This window comes from Lethenteron reissneri, chromosome 53 (assembly GCF_015708825.2).
Source record: "Lethenteron reissneri isolate LAM-NWPU_2019-01 chromosome 53, ASM1570882v1, whole genome shotgun sequence".
NCBI lineage: Eukaryota > Metazoa > Chordata > Hyperoartia > Petromyzontiformes > Petromyzontidae > Lethenteron > Lethenteron reissneri.
In genome coordinates, this window is record NC_083831.1 from 1,403,395 (window position 1) to 1,425,609 (window position 22,215).

At 56.5% G+C, this 22,215-nt stretch overlaps 1 pseudogene; it reads left to right on the plus strand.

Moving 5' to 3' along the window:
- Nucleotides 1-578: 578 nt before the first annotated feature.
- Nucleotides 579-22,215, plus strand: part of LOC133356192 (leucine-rich repeat transmembrane protein FLRT1-like) — a 48,317-nt pseudogene continuing 26,680 nt past the window's right edge.

The window sequence follows — 22,215 nt, forward strand, 5'->3', positions numbered from 1 at the left end:
CATGCGCGGCTGACCCACGCCGTGCCGGCCTTCAAGGAGCAGTGTGCGATGGAGGAGGCCGTGTGCTCGGTGGCAGATGATGGGGAGCTCTGCATGCAGTTATCAGCTACCCGTCGAAGGCCGCCGGACTGCGAGAAGGGCTGCGTGCAGAACGAGAGAGAGCGAGAGAGTGACCGAGAGGAGGGGGGGGGGGGGTTTACATAAAGCAAAGTAATTAAAAAAAATACGAAATGATGAACGAAGCAAAGTGCCGACTACACTGAGCATCTTCTTGTTTCCACTGATCGTAAAAAAAAGAGAGAAAGGGGAGAATCGAACGCTGGAGGAGAGAGTTCGAGGGGGAGAGAGCGAGGCGGGGAGGAGGCGGAGGAGGAGGTGGGGGGGGAGGCCGAACACGCAACGACAGCGCCAGGGAGGGAGAGAGGAGCGAGCAGAGAGAGGAGACAGCGGAGCAGAGAGACGCCGAGGGAAAAGAGAGGGAGGAGAGAGCGGATGAGGAGGAGGGGGAGGAGAAAGCGAAGGGAGCAGGGGGTGGGGAGAGAGGAGGGGGGAGAGACAGCGAGAGGAGGGGAGACGGAGTCGGCGGAGAGAGCGGGGAGAGAGCGAGGGGGGCGGCTTGCGGAGCGAGGAGTCCGCGAGCTTGGGGGGTGAGATCCCTCGTCTCGCCGCGCCTCTCGCAGCGTCTCCCGCCAGGAATTAACAGCAGCGCGACGTCGAACACGACGCGAGCGGCCCATCTCCACATCGTTGACTCGTTGTCGTCGTCGTCGTCTTCTTCGTCGTCATCCAGCAGTGGAGACGCGGACACAACGAGGCGCGGTGGCCCATCGGGACCCGCCCTGTGAACGTGGAGTTCACCATTTTTGCCAAGTTGATTTATTTTTTTACGTGGCCGGTATTTGTTGAACGTGAGCCTTGTGCGAGCAGTGCGTGTGTTGGACACGCACACACACACACGCACAGACGGTGTGTGTGTGTGTTGCCGGTATCCATAGACACACACGCATGTACGTGCAGACACACAGACACACACGCGTAGACACACAGACACACACACGTGTCTGTGCAGACACACGCACACACACGTGTAGACACACGCACACACACGCGTGCACGTGTAGACACACAGACACACATACGGTGTGTGTGTGTGTGTGTAGCCGGCATCCATAGACACACACGCGTGTACGTGCAGACACACAGACACACACGTGCAGACACACACGCGTGTACGTGCAGACACACACACGTGTCTGTGTAGACACACGCACACACGTGTAGACACACAGAAACACACGCGTGTACGTGCAGACAGACACACAGACACGCACGCGTAGACACACAGACACACACACGTGTCTGTGCAGACACACGCACACACACGCGTGTACGTGTAGGCACACAGACACACACATAGAGACAAACGCCGCTCCATCCACACGCATTCACGCATAGACACACGTTGACACGTTGCAGAAGGACACACGCATACACATAGACAAAGATCCCCCGTATAGCCTTTGACAGGCTGCTGGGGCAAGTGCTGTTAGCGAGTAGCACCTCTGAACGCCGGCACTGTGGCACACGAGGGGGTGGGGGGCCAGCACCACGCCCGGCCGCCTTTGTCTCCCTGGCGCTGATATTTACACACAGCACCAGGAACTCATTTAAGGCTGAGTCGACCTAAGCCATGAGCCTAGGGCCGGTTCCGATATGACTCGCCGCTGACGCTTTAGCCGTGGTTAGTAGCGCGCTGTGCTAACCACTGCGCCACCGCTCCTCACGTAGCTGCACACACAGCGCAGATTCACGCGTACATAGGCAGACACCCACGTGTACACACACTCACATCAACTCACATCAACTCACGCACAAGGCGAATATCCCCTGTGTAGCCGACGTAGGCTGTAGGGGCAGGCGCTGTTAGCGAGCTCCTATTAAGGGAGGCAGCAAGTAGCGGTGTGAGCCCATCTCGTGCAGAGTGACACGGAGGGAGATTTCCAGCACGCGGTCCGTGTCTTGCTCAGCCTTTCGTTAATTACGAACTAAATGTTATCCACCTCGCCACCGTCACCACCGTCACCACCATCATCATCATCCGGCATCGTTACAATTCTCGCCCCGGCTCCGACAGCCTTGCCAAGACTCTCCACGTGACGTGAGCCATCGGCACGACCACCGCCGCCAAGGAGACATCGCGCGGTGCCCATCTCGAGCGGAGCGACGCTGCGACACGCGACGCCGAGTTGATGGCGATTGAGAAAGACGAGATTCTAGACTGAGTCCGTGGCACGACTCACTCCTCTGGTGCCACCACAAACAGCGGTACCACCACCATCACCATCAAACACTGCCAGGCTACTGCCGCTGCTGCTGTTCTGTGGATTACGCCGCGACCCACCGGGATTTTAAAGATTCTCGCGAGGCGGTCACTCCGCCACGTGCTGATCGGCCCGTGCCCGCCACTGCGCCAGACACGTCCCCGTGCGTGCGGACCCAGGCGGGGCTCCTCACGCCGCCTGCCTTACGCCACTGCTGTCAACTTCCCACGACGTCCAGGTACGTGTCAATACTCGAGTAGAATACCGTGTGTGTGTATACGCAGCGTGTGTGTACATATACATCGTCTGTGTGTGTGTATACGCAGCGTGTGTGTGCATATACATCGTCTGTGTGTGTGTATACGCAGCGTGTGTGTGCATATACATCGTCTGTGTGTGTGTATACACAGCGTGTGTGTGCATATACATCGTCTGTGTGTGTGTGTGTGTTGGCGCTACGCTGCGCTACGAACCCGGCGGCCCGAGTTAAATTCCCGCTCACGGCCAACGCCGCTGACGATCGTCTGAACCGTTCCTGGACCTCCCCTAGGTGCACTCAGCCTCAATTGAGTGCCTGATGCGGTGCGTAGTGAGCATCGCCACTGGGGAGACAAAGGCGGCCGGGCGTGGTGCTGGCCACCCACCCCCTCGTGCGCCACAGTGCCGGCCTTCATCAGAGGCGCTCACAGCACTTGCCCCAACAGTCTCTTTAGGCTATGAAGGGGATTCGAGTATGCCGAGCCAGCGAGTATGGAGGGACCTACCGATCAGCCGACGTGCCCGCAACTCGACGTACCTGCCTGCCTACCGATGTACCTTGTAGCCCATCACGGCACTTACCTGGCGACCTACCTGCCTAGCCTCCCACCTGCAGGGCAATCTACCTGCCCGGCAACCTCCATACGCGCTCACCGACCTATCAACTGCCGGCGTCTCTGCATACCAATCGATGTACTTGCCGACTACCTGAACGCCTACTACCTGCCGAGCTACCAACGCAGCAAGCTGCCGAGCGACAAACCCGCCGACATCGCCTACCTGCACAGGTGTCGACAACGTAGCTGCCAGCCACCTGCCTACGAGACTAGGCGCGTGAATGTCTGTAATAAGGCTGCGTGTGGTGTGTGGTGTGTGTGGGTGGGTGTCGTATGTGTGTGTGTGGTGTGGGTGGTGTGTGTGTGTGTGGTGTAGGTGGTGTGGGTGGTGAGTGTGTGTGTGGTGTGTGTGTGGTGTGTGTTTGTGATGTGTCGGTGTGTGGGAGGTGTGGTGTGGGTGGTGTGTCGGTGTGTGGTGTGTGTGTGATGTGTCGGTGTGTGTGCGGTGTGGGTGTGTGTATGTGGTGTGTGTGGTGTGTGTGGGTGTGTGTTTGTGGTGTGGTGTGTCGGTGTGTGTGGTGTGTGTAATGTGGTGGTGGGTGTATGTGTATATGGTGTGTCGGTGTGTGTGAGGTGTGTTGTGAGTGGTGTGTGTGGGTGTGTGTGAGGTCTGGTGTGTCTGTGTGTGTATGTGGTGTGGTGTGTGAGGAGTGGTGTGTGTATGTGGTATGGGTGTGTGAGGTGTGGTGTGTATGGTGTGGGTGGTGTGTGTGTGGTGTGTGTGGTGTGTGTGGTGTGTCGGTGTGTGTGGGGTGGGTGGTGTGTCTGTGGAGTGTGTGTGTGGTGTTTGTGTGAGGGGTGGTGTGTGTGTGGTGTGTCGGTGTGTGTGGTCTGGATGGGTGTGTATGGTGTGTGTGTGTGGTGTGTGTGGTGTGGGTGGGTGTGTGTGGTGTGTGTGGTGTGGGTGGGTGGTGTGGGTGGGTGTGTTTGGTGTGTGTGTGGGTGTGTGAGGGGTGATGTGGGTGTGTGGTGTGTCAGTGTGTGTGATGTGTCGGTGTGTGTGCGGTGTGGGAGTGTGTATGTGGTGTGTGTGATGTGTGTGTGTGAGGGGTGGTGTGGGTGTGTGTAGTGTGGTGTGTGGGTGTATGTGTAGATGGTGTGTCGGTGTGTGTGAGGTGTGGTGTGGGTGGTTTGTGTGGGTGTGTGAGGTGTGGTGTTGGTGGTGTCTGTGGGTGTGTGTGTGCGCTACGAACCCGGCGTCTCGAATTCGATTCACGGCCAACACCAGTGACCATAATCTGAGCCGGTCCTGGTCTCCCCTAGGTCGACTCAGCCTCAAATGATCACCTGGTGCCGTGTGTAAACATCGCCACTGGGGAGACAAAGGCGTCCGGGTGATCGGGCGTGGTTCTGGCCACCCACCCCCTCGTGTGCCACAGTGCCGGCCTTCATAGGCGCTGCTACTCGCTAACAGCACTTGCCCCAACAGTCTGTTAAGGCTACACGGGGGACCTTTGTCTTTGTGGTGTGTGCGCGCTATCGGTGGTGTAGCGTTAGCGCCGCGCTGCGCTACGAACCCGGCACAGACCCCGAGATCGATTCCATCCACGTCAATGACGATCGTCTGAAGCGGCCCTGGGCCTCCCCATGGTCGACTCAGCCTTAAATAAGTAACCTGGTGCGGTGTGTAAACATCGCCACTGGGGAGACAAAGGCGGACGGGCGTGGTGCTGGCCACTTACGACCTCCCAGTCGTGTGCCGTGCCGGCCTTCGTAGGTGCTCGCTCACAGCACTTGCCCCAACAGTCTGTTGCGGATATACGGGGGATCTTTGTCTTTGCATGGTGTGCGTTGGATGTTGTGATAGACACGTTGTGTGATTAGGAGCGTGTGTGCGCACATGTTCCATGTGTGTGTCATGTATGTTTGTCGTTTGTGTGTTAGTTTATATAAGCGTTGTGTGTATGCATGTGTGTGGTGTGGGTATGTGTGTGTGGGTGTGTGTGTGATGTAAGTGTGTGTGGGGTGGGTAGGGTATCTATGGGTTTGTATGTGATGTGGGTAGGGTATGTGTGTGATGTATGTGTGTGGTGTAGGTAGGTGTGTGGTGTAGGTGTGTGTGTGTGGTGTGTGTGGTGTAGGTGTGTGTGTGGTGTGGGCATGTGTCTGTGTGTGGTGTGGGTAGGGTATGTGCGTCGTGTAAGTGTGTGTGGTGTGTGGTGTGGGTAGGTGTGTGTGTGTGTAAGCTATTGTGTGTAGGATATTGTGTGTCGGTGTGTGTGTGTGTGTAGGCTATTGTGAGTCGGTGTGTGTGTGGAGGCTATTGTGTGTAGGTGTGTGTGTGTGTAGTCTATTGTGTGTAGGTGTGTGTGTGTGTGTATCGGTGTGTGTGTGTAGTCTATTGTGTGTCGGTGTGTGTAGTCTATTGTGTGTAGGTGTGTGTGTGTAGGCTATTATGTGTAGGTGTGTGTGTGTGTGTAGTCTATTGTGTGTAGGTGTGTGTGTGTAGGCTATTGTGAGTGTGTGTGGGGAGCGGTGGTGGAGTGGTTAGCACGCTGCGCTATGAACCCGGCGAACCGAGTTCACGGCCGACGATTTTCTGAACGGGCAACGGGCCTCTCCGAGTTCGACTCAGCCTCAAATGAGTACCTGCTGCGGTGTGCAAACATCGCCACTGGGGAGACAAAGGCGGCCCTGGAATGGTGCTGTCCACCCAACCCTTCGTGTGCCGTGCCGGCCTTTATAGGTGCTCGCTAACAGCACTTGCCCCAACAGTCTGAGCAGGCTGTACGGGGGATCTGTGTGTCTGTGCGGCGGCGTTCCCATAACGGGCTGCGTTGCCTGGGTCACGTAGCCACCATGTGGAGCTGCGTAACGCTGCTGTGTAGAAGCTTCCTGACCTGTCGATCCACACGAAGCTCCGGGTCTCATCGGCCACGGTCATGCCCCCGCTTCTCTGTGCTTGCGAAACGAGGAATATCTTGTGCCGGTGTGAAATATTTAAGCTGGCCTGCCTACGATCCATCCTGGGTGTTAACGAGGATGGATTGTGTGACGAATGCACTGGTCCTTGAAGGATCTGGACATGTTTCCATCAGCGAGCCTCCTCAGGCAGGCGAGTTGGCGTTGGCTGGGTAATGTAACCCGCATTGCCCAGCCACCGCATGGCCAAGCAGCTTCTGTTTGGCCGGATCGAGGGGGCTTAACGGGCGCGGCACTGAGAAGAGATGGAGTGATGCGGCACGGGAGGATGTGGCGCTGAGTGGACTTGCCGATGACCGGTACCAGCGGTGTCAATATCGGCATCTATGGAGGAGGCTCGTGAAGGACGCTGCTGGGCAGTTGGAGGCAGTCGCCATTCAACAACAGCAGAGGGCAGAGGAGCGACGCTCACAACAACGAGCGGAGCGCCGGGCGGGTAAATTAAGTAAGTAGACACAGTAGGGAACGCAGGTGGTGCATCAGACAGCCATCTCGGCCAGTAAACCCACGAAACATGGGTCTGTGTCGTGACCTCTTGCCAGCTGCGAGCCTTCCACACTTTACGTGGTCTCAAAGTGCACCTAGCCTGGCACAAGAGCCATGGTGACGTCACCGCCAGTTAGTGGCGAGTGGCGGCTGCTGCTGTTGTTGTGAGTCTGTGTATGATGTGGGCGTGGGTGCCTCATGCCGAACCGACTTCATCCAACCAGCGCGGTTGGCAAACATTCAACATAATACACAGACTCACAGAGACCCATAGACTCACACAGAGACCCATAGACTCACAGAGACCCATAGACTCACAGAGACCCATAGGCTCACACAGAGACCCATAGACTCACACAGAGACCCATAGACTCACACAGAGACCCATAGACTCACACAGAGATCCATAGACTCACATGGGTCTCTGTGTCAGTATATGGGTCCCTGTGTGAGTATATGGGTCTCTGTGCGAGTATATGCGTCTCTGTGTGAGTCTACGGGTCTCTATGTGAGTCTATGCGTCTCTGTGTGAGTCTACGGGTCTCTGTGTGAGTCTATGGGTCTCTGTGCGAGTATATGGGTCTCTGTGTGAGTCTATGGGTCTCTGTGTGAGTCTATGGGTCTCTGTGCGAGTATATGGGTATCTGTGTGAGTCTACGGGTCCCTGTGTGAGTCTATGGGTCCCTGTGTGAGTCTATGGGTCTCTGTGTGAGTCTATAGGTCTCTGTGTGAGTCTATGGGTCTCTGTGTGAGTTATGGGTCTCTGTGTGAGTCTATAGGTCTCTGTGTGAGTCTATGGGTCTCTGCGTGAGTCTGCGTATTATACCGTACGTAGCCAGCCGTGCTCATCGGAGTGTGCGGACCAAGGGCCACAAACTAAACACAGGAACAGGCAGGTCTCAAGAAATTCGTGCGCCTTGACGTTCAGCTCCGTCGCCGATGGGAATGAGTCTCCAGTCCCGTACCAGACGATCGCTCGCTGTGTCTCTCCCGACGTGACGAGGCGCTCTCTAATCCGCGTGTTCCTCCGTCTCTCCCGACGTAATTCCCATTACATCGCGTTATAAATATATAGTACAGGAAATCGATACACGCACTAACGCACACACACACAGACACTAGCGCACACACACACACGAAACAAAGATCCCCCGTGTAGCCTGTAACAGACTGTTGGGGCAAGTGCTGCTAGCGAGCACACTCACAGGGACAGACACACTAAAGCACACACACATAGGGACACACACACACTAACGCACACAGGGATACACACACAGGGGCACACACACACTAACGCACACAGGGATACACACATAGAGACACACACACACTAACGCACACAGGGATACACACATAGAGACACACACACACTAACGCACACAGGGACACACACACAGGGGCACACACACACTAACGCACACACACACATGGACACCCACAGGGACACACACACTAACGCACACACACACAGGGACACACACACACTAACGCACACACACACACACAGGGACACACACACTAATGCACACACACACACACATAGACACACACACATGGACACACACACAGGGACACACACACACTAACGCACACACACACATGGACACACACAGGAACACACCCACAGGGACACACACACTAACGCACACACACACTAACGCACACACACACACATGGACACACACAGGGACACACGCACAGGGACACACACACTAACGCACACACACATGGACACACACACAGGAACACACCCACAGGGACACACATACTAATGCACACACACACAGGGACACGCGCACACACTAACGCACACACACAGGGACACACACACACAGAGACACATACAGGGACACACACACAGGGACACACACACAGAGACACATGCACAGCACGCATGCATGCACAAATCATAATAAAATGCGCATTGACGTTACAAACCAAAGACGGAGGTCCCCCGTATAGCCTGTAGCAGACTGTAGGGGCAAGTGCTGTAAGCGGGTAGCACCGATGAAGGCCGACACGGTACACGACGGGGTGGGTGGCCAGCACCACACCCGACCGCCTTTGTCTCCCCAGTGTCGATGTTTACACCGCTCCAGGTACTAATTTGAGGCTGAGTCGACCTAGGGGAGACCCAGGACCGGTTCAGATAATCGTTACTTATGTTGGCCGTGAGTGGGAATCGAACCCGGGTCGCCAGGTTCATAGCGCAGCGCTAACCGCTACACAACAACAACAACAGCTGCCATTCGCCACGAAGTGGCGGTGACGTCACCACGGCGCTCGTGCCAGGCTAGGTGCACGTTAAAGCCACGTGAAGCGTCGAACACCCGCTGGCAGGAGGTCACGGGAAGACCCAGGTGCCACGGGTCGACTAAGTGAGGTGACTGGCCAATGCACCACCTGTGCCCCCTACTGTGCCAACTTGCTGTGCTTTATCCACCCGGCACTCCGCTCGTTGTTGTGAGCGTCGCTCCTCCGCCCTCCGTTGTTGTTGGAGGCCGATCTTGACACTGCTGGTACCGGTCATCGGCAAGTCCACTCAGCTCCACGTCCTCCTGTACCACATCACTCCATCTCTTCTCTAGCCCGTGCCGCGCTCGTTTAGCCCCCTCGATCCGGCCGAACAAAAGCTGTTTAGGCATGCGGTGGCTGGGCATGCGGGCTACATGACCCAGCCAACGCAGCCTTGCCTGCCGGAGGAGCTCACCGATGGGACTTTGCCCAGATGTTTGAAGGGTTTGTGAGCTCCTCACACAATCCAGCCTGGTTAAACCCAGGATGGATCGTAGGCAGGCCAGCCTAAATGTTTCTAACCGGCGAAGATGTTCCATTAGGGGGGTCCACTTTTGGCAAGCGTAGAGAAGAGAGGGAATGACTGTGGCCGAGAAGACCCGAAGCTTCGTGCGAAGCGACAGACCCTGCAGCTTCCACACAGCGTTACGCAACCGATGAAAAGATAATGCCGCTCGACTGATTCGGAGTGAGACCTCTGCTGTCAAAGCGGAGCCGGTCATGAGCACACAGTGACACGCACACAGTGACACACGCACTGACAAACGCACTGACACACAATGACAAAGACAAAGATCCTCCGTATAGCCTTAACAGACTGTAGGGGTAAGTGTTGTCACCGGTGTTGGCCGTAAGCAGGAATCGAACTCGGGTCGCCGGGTTCGTAGCGCAGCACGCTAACCGCTACACTACCTCTCTCTACTGACACACACAATGACACACACACTAATACACACACACACTGACACACACACGGACAAACACTGACACACACACTGACATACACACAATAACACATACACACACTGACATACAGTCTAACATATAACAACAACAACCGCCATTCGCCACTAAGTGGCGGTGACGTCACCACGACGCTTGTGCCAGGCCATGTGCACCTTGAGGCCACGTGAAGTGTCGAACGACCGCTGGCAGGAGGTCACGGGGCAGACCCAGGTGCCACGGGTCGACTGACCGAGATGACCGAGATGGCTGGCTCATGCACCACTTGTGCCCCCTACTGTACCAACTGGCTGTGCTTTAACCACCCGGTGCTCCGCTCGTTGTTGTGAGCGTCGCTCCTCCGCCCTCCATTGATGTTGAAGGGCGACTACCTCCAACTGCCCAGTAGCGTCCTTCACGAGCCTCCTCCACAGAGGCCGATCTTGACTCCGCCGGTACCAGTAATCGGCAAGTCCACTCAGCTCCAAGTCCTCCTGTACCACATAACTCCATCTCTTCTCTAGCCCGTGCCGCGCCCGTTTAGCCCCCTCGATCCCGCCGAACAAAAGCTGTTTAGGCATGCGGTGGCTGGGCATGCGGGCTACATGACCCAGCCAACGCAGCCTTGCCTGCCGGAGGAGCTCACCGATGGGACTTTGCCCAGATCTTTCAAGGATTTGTGAGCTCCTCACACAATCCAGCCTGGTTAAACCCAGGATGGATCGTAGGCAGGCAAGCCTAAACGTTTCCAACCGGCGAAGATGCTCCATTAGGGGGGTCCACGTTTCGCAAGCGTAGAGAAGGGAGGGAATGACTGTGGCCGAGAAAACCTGAAGCTTCATGCGGAGCGACAGACCAGGTAGCTTTCACACAGCATTACGCAACCGATGAAAATATATTACCGCTCGACTGATTCTGAGTGAGACCTCTGCTGTTAAACTGGAGCCGGTCATAAGCACACTGCCCAGGTATGGGAAACTCTCCACTCTCTCCACTACTGCCCCATCACCGATTGGGAGTTGTGGGGGTGGAGTGTCCGATGGTACAAAATACCCAGGCAGGTGCTTAGTTTTGGTGGGGCTGATGGTAAGGCCCCACCTCTTAGTGGCACGCTTCAGTCTCAGCAGCAGCGTCTCTAACTCCTCTTCTGAATGAGCCAATGCCCATTGGCCTCTCCCCTCATTGCGTCTGCGACCACCACAATGGCTAAACGAGGGCTCCAGACGGGTGCGAGGGGCTGGTAACCCCTCCACCCTCAATTAATTACCACTAAACTACTAATGAAACTCTAACATATACACACACTGACACACACTAACATACACACACACTGACACACACACTAACATACACACACACTGACACAAGCACTGTGACACACTGACACACACACTAACACACCCCCACTAACACACACACTGACACACACACTGACACACGCACTGACACACACACTAACACACCCTCACTGACACACACACTGACACACACACTGACACACACTGACACACATCCTGACACACACACTGACACACACACTGACACACACATTGACACACACACTGACACACGCACTGACACACACACTGACACACGCACTGACACACACTAACACACCCCCACTGACACACACACTGACACACACACTAGCACACACACTGACACACGCACTGACACACACACTAACACACCCCCACTGACACACACACTGACACACACTGACACACACACTGACACACACACTAACACACACACTAATACACCCACACTGACACATACACTGACACACACTGACACACACACTAACACACACTAACACACCACACTGACACACACACTGACACACACACTGACACGCACACTGACACACACACTGACACACACTGACACACACACTGACACACACACTGACACACACTGGCACGCACACTGACACGCACACTGACACACACACTAACACACACTAACACACCCACACTGACACACACACTGACACACACACTGGCACGCACACTGACACGCACACTGACACACACACTGACACACACACTGACACACGCACTGACACACACACTGACACACACACTGACACACACACTAACACACACTGACACACACACTGACACACACACACTGACACACACACTGACACACGCACTGACACACACACACTGACACACACACTGACACACACACTGTGACACACACACTGACACACACACTGACACACACACTGACACACACACAATGACACACACACTGACACACACACTGACACACACACACTGACACACACACTGACACACACACTGACACACACACTGACACACACACTGACACACACACACTGACACACACACTGACACACACACTGACACACTGACACACACACTGACACACTGACACACACACTGACACACACACTGACACACACACTGACACACTGACACACACACTGACACACACACTGACACACACACTGACACACACACACTGACACACACACTGACACACACACACTGACACACACACTGACACACACACTGACACACACACACTGACACACACACTGACACACACACTGACACACACACACTGACACACACACTGACACACACACTGACACACACACTGTGACACACACTGACACACACACTGACACACACACTGACACACACACTGTGACACACTGGCACGCACACTGACACACACACTGACACACACACTGACACACACACTGACACACACTAACACACACACACTGACACACACACTGACACACACACTGACACGCACACTGACACACACACTGACACACGCACTGACACACACACTGACACACACACACTGACACACACACTGACACGCACACTGACACACACACTGACACACACACTGACACACACACTGACACACACACACTGACACACACACTGTGGCACACACACACTGACACACACACTGACACACACACACTGACACACACACTGACACACACACTGACACACAAACACTGACACACACACTGACACACACACTGACACACACACACTGACACACACACTGACACACACACTGACACACACACTGACACACACACTGACACACGCACTGACACACACACTGACACACACCTGACACACTGACACACACACTGACACACACACTGACACACTGACACACTGACACACTGACACACAAACACTGACACACACACTGGCACACACACTGACACACACACACTGACACACACACTGACACACACACACACTGACACACACACTGACACACACACTGACACACACACTGACACGCACACTGACACACACACTGACACACACACTGACACACGCACTGACACACACACTGACACACACACTGACACACACACTGACACGCACACTGACACACACACTGACACACACACTGACACACACACTGACACACACACTGTGGCACACCACACTGACACACACACTGACACACACACACTGACACACACACTGACACACACACAATGACACACACACTGACACACACACTGACACACACACACTGACACACACACTGACACACACACTGACACACACACACTGACACACACACTGACACACACACTGACACACTGACACACACACTGACACACTGACACACACACTGACACACGCACTGACACACACACTGACACACACACTGACACACTGACACACACACTGACACACACACTGACACACTGACACACTGACACACACACTGACACACACACTGGCACACACACTGACACGCACACTGACACACACACTGACACACACACTGACACACACTGACACACACACTGTGACACGCGCGGCATCCTAACGCTCCTCCAAGGTCCACTCACCCGGAACGCCACGCGTTTAACAACGCGGTAGCAATTTTATCGACCTGGCGGCGATGATGACAGCGTTGTGGCGGATAGAGTTAGGGGGGGTAGGAGGGGGGGGTGTAAGGTAGGGGCTGGTGGGGGGGGGGCAGCCATGGGTTTCTTTTTTTGTTCAGCTGCTTTGGCCGAATAGAATTCTGCATTGTGAGAGTTCAACTGAGAAACCTCCTCATCAGCAAATACCCCCCCTCCACCCCCCATCTTCACCCCCCCTCTCCACCCCCCTCCACCCTCCCTTCTCCCCCCCTCCACCCCCCATCTTCACCCCCCCTCTCCACCCCCCTCCACCCTCCCTTCTCCCCCCCCCTCAACCCCCCCCCCTCCACACCTCCTCTCTACTCCCCCTCGCCCCCCCTCTCCACCCCCCGTCTCCACCCCCCCTCTCCACCCCCCCTCTCTCCACCCCCCCCCACCTTTTCCACACCCCTTCTCCACCCCCCCCTCTCCACCCCCCCCTCTCCACCCCTCCACCCCCCCCCCCTCTCCACCCCCCCCACTCCATCCCCCTCTCCACCCCCTTCTCAACCCCCCCCCCTCTCCACCCCCCCTCTCCACCCCTCTCAACCCCCTTCTCAACCCCCCCCTCTCAACCCCCCCCCCACTCCACCCCCCTCTCCACCCCCTTCTCAACCCCCCCCTCTCAACCCCCCCCCCACTCCACCCCCCTCATTACCCCCCTTCTCAACCCCCCCCTCTCAACCCCCCCCCCACTCCACCCCCCTCTCCACCCCCTTCTCAACCCCCCCCTCTCAACCCCCCCCTCTCCACCCCCCCCTCTCTACCCCTCTCAACCCCCCCCCTCTCAACCCCCCCCCTCTCAACCCCCCCCCCCTCTCCACCCCCTTTCCCCTCCCCCAGTACTCCCCCAATCCCCTCAACCAACGCACCAAACAAATACAAAGGTCCCCCGTGTAGCCTTTTTTGTGTTTACCGACTGTAGGGGCAAGTGCTGTCAGCGAGCAGCACCTCTGATGAAGGCCGGCACGGCACACGAGGGGTGGGTGGCAAGCACCACACCCGGCCGCCTTTGTCTCCCCAGTGGCGATATTTACAAATCGCACCAGGTACTCATTTGAGACTGAGTCCACCTAGGGGAGGCCCAGGACCAGTTCAGACAATCGTCACCGCTCTTGGCCGTGAGCGGGAATTGAACTCGGGCGGCCAGATTCGTAGCGCAGCGTGGCGCTAACCGCTGCACCACCGCTCCCCACAACCACATCCATACACAACCACTACACGGAACATCGTCATGACAACTATCAATATCACCACCGCCGCCTACACCATCACCACCACCTACCTACACCACCACCACCACCTACACCATCACCACCACCTACCTACACCACCACCACCACCTACACCACCACCACCTATACCATCACCACCACCTACACCATCACCACCACCACCTATACCATCACCACCACCTACACCATCACCACCACCACCTACACCACCACCACCTACACCATCACCACCACCTACACCATCACCACCACCACCTACACCATCACCACCACCCCCTACACCATCACCTACACCATCACCACCACCACCTACACCATCACCACCACCACCTACACCATCACCACCACCACCTACACCACCACCACCTACACCATCACCACCACCTACACCATCACCACCACCTACACCATCACCACCACCACCTACACCATCACCACCACCTACACCACCACCACCTACATCACCACCACCACCTACACCATCACCACCACCACCTACACCATCACCACCACCTACACCACCACCACCTACATCATCACCACCACCTACACCATCACCACCACCACTTACACCATCACCACCACCTACACCACCACCACCTACATCACCACCACCACCTACACCATCACCACCACCACCTACACCATCACCACCACCTACACTACCACCACCTACACCATCACCACCACCACCACCTACACCACCACCACCTACACCATAACCACCACCTACATCACCACCACCATCTACACCATCACCACCACCTACACCATCACCACCACCACCTACACCATCACCACCACCTACACCATCACCACCTACACCATCACCACCACCTACACCATCACCACCACCACTTATACCATCACCACCACCTACACCACCACCACCATCTACACCATCACCACCACCTACACCATCACCACCACCTACACCACCACCACCTACACCATCACCACCTACACCATCACCACCACCATCACCACCACCTACACCATCACCACCACCTACACAATCACCACCACCTACCACCGGCATCTTAACCGGTGCTGGGCTTCCCCTAGGTCGACTCAGCCTTGAACGAGTGTAAACATCAGCACTGGGGAGACAAAGGCGGCCGGGCGCGGGTGTTATCCACGCGCCCAGCCACGACCTCGGCCTTCTGCACACGTGCTCGCTACGAAGCACTTGCCCCGAAGCCAGCGTGGGCTACACCAGCAACATGCATCCGTGCATTTGCCTCAACACACACACACACAACAACACTAATAATCATGATGATGATGATGAATTAATCAGCGTGCAAAACAATAGACAATGTGATTGGCTGGAGGGGAGAGAAGCGTGGGTTCTGATTTTGCGTTCCGTCTGCGACGAATTTCTCAGCCGAATTCACCTGCGGACCGACGGAGCGAACTGAGAACCCCTCGTGTGTCCATGGCTCGGGGTGACTCGGCACGGAGAGGGTCGTGGTCCGCGCAGAGGGAGAGCGCGCACGTGTGTGTGTGTGTGCGTGTGTGTGCGTGCGTGTGTGTGCGTGCGTGTGTACGTGTGTGTGTGTGTGCACGTGTGTGTGTGCGTGTACGTGTGTGTACGTGTGTGTACGTGTGTGTGCGTGTGTGTGTGTGTTAGAGCGTGTGTTTGTGTACGTGTGTGTGTGTGCGTGTGTGTGCGTGCGTGTGTGTGCACGTGTGTGTGTGTGTGTGCGTGCGTGTGCACGTGTGTGTGTGTGCGTGTGTGTGCGTGCGTGTGTGTGCGTGCGTGTGTACGTGTGTGTGTGTGCACGTGTGTGTGTGCGTGTACGTGTGTGCGTGCACGTGTGTGTGTGTACACGTGTGTGTGTGCGTGCGTGTGTGTGTGTACGTGTGTGTACGTGTGTGTGCGTGTGTGTGTGTGTTAGAGCGTGTGTTTGTGTACGTGTGTGTGTGTGCGTGTGTGTGCGTGCGTGTGTGTGCGTGCGTGTGTACGTGTGTGTGTGTGTGTGCACGTGTGTGTGTGCGTGTACGTGTGTGCGTGTACGTGTGTGTGTGTACACGTGTGTGTGTGCGTGTGTGTGTGTGTGTACGTGTGTGTACGTGTGTGTGCGTGTGTGTGTGTGTTAGAGCGTGTGTTTGTGTACGTGGGTGTGTGTGCGCGTGTGAACGCGTGTGTACACGTGTGTGTGTGTGCGTGTGTGTGTGTGCGTGTGTGTGTGCACGTGTGTGTGCGTGTGTACGTGTGTGTGTACGTGTGTGTATGTGCTTGTGTGTGTGCACGTGTGTGTGTGCACGCGTGTGTGTGTACGTGTGTGTGCGTGTGTACGTGTGTGTGTACGTGTGTGTGTGTGTGCACGTGTGTGTGTGCGTGTGTGTGTTAGAGCGTGTGTTTGTGTACGTGTGTGCGTGGGTGTGTGTGCGCGTGTGTGTGTCAGAGAGAGCGTGTGTGTGTGTACGTGTGTGTGTGCGTGCGTGTGTGTGTACACGTGTGTGTGCGTGTGTGTGTACGTGTGTGTACGTGTGTGAGTGTGTGTGTACGTGTGTGTACGTGTGTGTGTGTGCGTGTGTACGTGCGTTAGAGTGTGTGTGTGCGTTGTTTGCGTGTGCGTGTGTGTACGTGCGTTAGAGCGTGTGTGCGTGTGTGTGCGTGTGTGTACGTGCGTTAGAGCGTGTGTGCGTGTGTGTGTGAGAGAGCGTGTGTGTGTAAGGAGAGTGTGTGTGAGTGGGGAGCGGTAGTGTAGTGGTTAGCGCGCCGCGCCACGAACCTGGCGACCCGGGTTCGTGTCCCGCTCACGGCCAACACCCAGTGACGATTATCTGAACCGGTCCCGGGCCTCCCCTTGGTCGACTCAGCGTTAAATAAATTACCTGGTGCGGTGTGTAAACATCTCCACTAGGGAGACAAAGGCGGTCGGGCGTGGTGTTGGTCACCCAGCACCTCGTGTGCCGTGCCGGCCTTCATAGGTGCACATGCTATACGGGGGATCTTTGTCTTTTTGTTTGTGCTTGAGTGTGAGTCTTTGCGTCCGCGGTCATCTGAGCCAGTCAACCCATGGCACCTGGGCTCTGTCCCGTGACCTCCTGCCAGCAGCGAGCCTTCGACACTTCACGTGGCCTCAGAGTGCACCTAGCCTGGCACAGACCCCATGGAGCGGTCAGCGCGCTGCGCTACGAACCCGGCGACTCAATTCCCACTCGCGGACACCACCAACACCGGTGACGATTATCTGAATCGGTCCCTGGGCTTCCCCTAGGTCGACTCAACCTCAAATTAGTAGCTTGTTCGGTGTGTAAACATCGCTACGAGGGAGACAAAGGCGGGCGGGCGTGGTGTTGGCCACTCCCCCCCCCCCGCCGCCCTTTTGTGCCGTGTCGGCCTTAATAGGGGCTCGCGAACGGCACTTTTCCGAACATTCTGTTAGGGGCTATACGGGGAGTCTTTGTCTTTGTGTGGAGCGTGGGCAATCTCCATGCTGGAGGTCACGCGCGGGCGGCGCTGCTCTTCGTGCTCCGGGGGGGGGGGGGGGTCCCGAACTCTCTGCTCACAATCATTGAAGGCCTTCATGGTGGTGGGCAGGCCCGGGTGTAAGCTGCGTGGCCGGGAGGAGGTCATTCCCTGTCCACCTCGGGGTGCGGCAGGTATGTCCTCTGGCCCCTACACGGCTTGACATCGTCTTTGACCACCCAGTTCGAGATGATCTCCACGGATGTAACGGAGGAATTCCATCCGGTTCAGGAGACGCGATCTTGATTTGAAGCTTTCGTGACTGCAGGAATCCATGCTCTTTAGTTCTTTCGGTAAAGTCGAGTAGGTAGAAATGAAATAAAACAAAATTACTACGTGACTTTACCGAAAGAACCAAAGAGTAGAGATGCAATCTGCCGGACATCTGGGAATGAAAGAGCTTCCTGGTTCATCGGATTTGTGCCGTATAAATGAATATTCGGATTCTGACAATCGGAGGCTCATCGATGCCCATGTGCCGCCAAGGGATGATCCTTATTGGGCAATCACAATTTCGCACGCCGATGGATCTGCCCGTTCTGAGATGGAGTTGGAGGCTTCGCTGCCGAACATGTTGTCAAGAGGTCGAGCATCGCCACCAGCCCTACAGAGGCGACGCAGCCTGCCTGGGAGTTTAGTCTCATCAAACACTTCACCCCCCTCAGGTTCCCACGTGAGTGACCGGGAAATCGTTTGGAGACAGCGGAATAAGTTGCCGCGGGTCGTGTGCTTATCACCAGCACGAGGTTTCACTCCGGATCGGTGGGGCGAGATTATATTTTCATCGTCTGCGTAGCGCTGCTGCTCTTTGGAACGCCACCTGGTTAGGATCGCTCCGCACGAAGTTTCGGATCTTCTCCGCCACGGTCATGCCCTCCGTTCTCTGCGCTGGCGAAAAGTGGACCCCTCCTCAAGGAGAATCCCAACCCCCTTTGAAACATTCGCCCCGTATTGGACCAGACTGGATTGCCGTGTGAGGAGCTCACGAAATGTTTACAAGTTCTGGACACGGCCCCCATCATTAGGGAGCTCCTCTGGCACGGCCGTGGCCGCGTTGGCTGGGACACGCGGCCCGCATGCTGAGCCACCGCATGGCCAAGCAGCTTCTGTTTGGCCGGACAGAGTTCGCCTGTGACTTTACTCACACAGACCTCGCACAAAGACGGCAATAACCCCCCCCCCCTCATCGGTTGCCGTACAGGCCTTAATAGGTGCTCGCAAACAGCACGTGCCCCTATAGTCTTCTAAGGCTATACGGGGGATGTTTGTCTTTGGTGGTGCGAGAGATGATGATGATAATGATGATGGTCGTATATGGATGAAGATGATGATGTTAGTGGTGATGTACTGGAACTATGACCGCTGGGTTAGTGGCGCAGGCCACTAACCACGACATTACCGCTCCCCACCGACAGCCCTAGACCACACCACGAGGCCGCGTGCCACACCACGAGGCCGCGTGCAGCCTGGACAGACTGCTGGGGCGAGTGCCGTGAGCAGCAGCAGCAGCAGCCCCTGTGAAGGCCGTCACGGCCAGCGCCACATGAGCATTGTCTCCCCACTCGCCCCACCACTCACACCACCACTCACACCACCACTCGCACCACCACTACTCACACTCGCACCACCACTCACACCACCACTCGGACCACCACTCACACTCACACCACCACTCCCACCACCACTCGCACAACCACCACTCCCACCACCACTCCCACCACTACTCCCACCACCACTCCCACTCACACCACCACTCCCACCACCACTCCCACCACCACTCGCACAGCCACTCCCACCACCAACACTCGCACCACCACTCCCACCACAACTCGCACAACCACCACTCCCCCCACCACTCCCACCACCACCACCACTCCCACCACCACTCTCACCACCACTCCCACCACCACTCCCACCACCACCACTCGCTCCACCACTCACTCCACCACTCCCACCACCACCACTCCCACCACCACCACCACCACTCCCACCACCTCTCGGTGTTGTCCGCCTCTCCCGCGCCTCCCGCAGCCCCACGGCGCCCGCGGTGGGCGGCGACAATTGGATTCCTCCTCCCCACCTCGCTTCTGTTGGTCACAAGTCCCTGGCCGCCCGCCCGCCCACCCACACATCCACCCACCCACCAACTCACCAGATACATCCACCCACCTATCCATCCACACACAACCACCACCCACCTACACATCCACCCACCCACCAACTCACCAATACATCCACCCACCCACCAACTCACCAATACATCCACCCACCCACCAACTCACCAATACATCCACCCACCTATCCATCCACACACAACCACCACCCACCCACACATCCACCCACCCACCAACTCACCAATACATCCACCCACCCACCGATCCATCCATACACACATCCACCAATCTAACCAACTCCTCATCCACCCATCGATCCATCCACACAACCACCGATCCACCCATCCACGCACCCACCCACCCATCCACGCACCCACCCACCCATCCACGCACCCACCCACCCATCCACGCACCCACCCACCCATCCACGCACCCACCCACCCATCCACGCACCCACCCACCCATCCACGCACCCACCCACCTATCCATCTACCCACTAACACATCCACCTCCCCATCAACAACCCACCTATCAACCCAACAACACAACCCATCCGCCAACACATCATTCCACTCACACACGAACAGAAGGACAAATATCCCCCGTGTAGCCTTAACAGACTGTCGGGGCAAGTGCTGTTAGCGAGCAGCACCTATGAAGACCGGCACTGCACACGAGGGGGTGGGTGGCCAACACCACGCCCGGCCGCCTTTGTCTTCGTCCATTAGCGATGTTTACACACCGCACCAGGTACTCATTTAAAGCTGAGTCGACCTAGGGGAGGCCCGGGACCGGTTCAGATAATCGTCACTGGTGTTGGTCGTGGGCAGGAATCGAATTCAGGTCGTCAGATTCGTAGCGCAGTGCGCTAACCGCTCTACCACCACTCACCATCTACAAAGACAAATATCCCCCGTATTGCCTTATCAGACCGTAGGGGCAAGTGTTGTAAGCGAGCATCTATGAAGGACGGAACGACACACGAGGGGGTGGGTGGCCAGCACCACGCCTGGCCGCCTTTGTCTCCCCAGTGGCGATGTTTACTACACACCGCACCGGGTACTCGTTTGAGGCTAAGTCGACCTAGGGGAGGCCCAGGACTGTCACTGGTGGTGGCCGTGAGCGGGAACGAACTCGGGTCGCCGGGTTCCTAGCGCAGCACAGCGCTAATCGCTACTACACTACCGCTCCTCACCTACACACCCCCCACTCACACACACGCACATTATTCCACTCACACGCCAACACACCCACCCACCTACACATTCACCCGCAAATCCACTCACCCACGCAGGCCATCACTCACTCACAGCTCCCTCCCTGCCTTCCTGCCCACAGCTACCACGCCACCAATCCCCTCCCCCTCCTCCTCCTCCTGCACCCTGCACCACGTTCTCATGCGTCCACATCAGACGGTCCCCCCCCCTTCCCCCGCCCTCCTAATGTCCCACATTAAGCCGGGGTGATGGGCATGGCGTGTGTGTGATAACGTCTTGAAACGCTCCCCTCACTCTGAGCCCTCCTTCTGAAGCCCATCTCCCATTGTACTGGGCTCTCTCCTCTCTCTCTCCCTCCACTCTCCCTCTACTCTCTCTCTACTCGCTCTC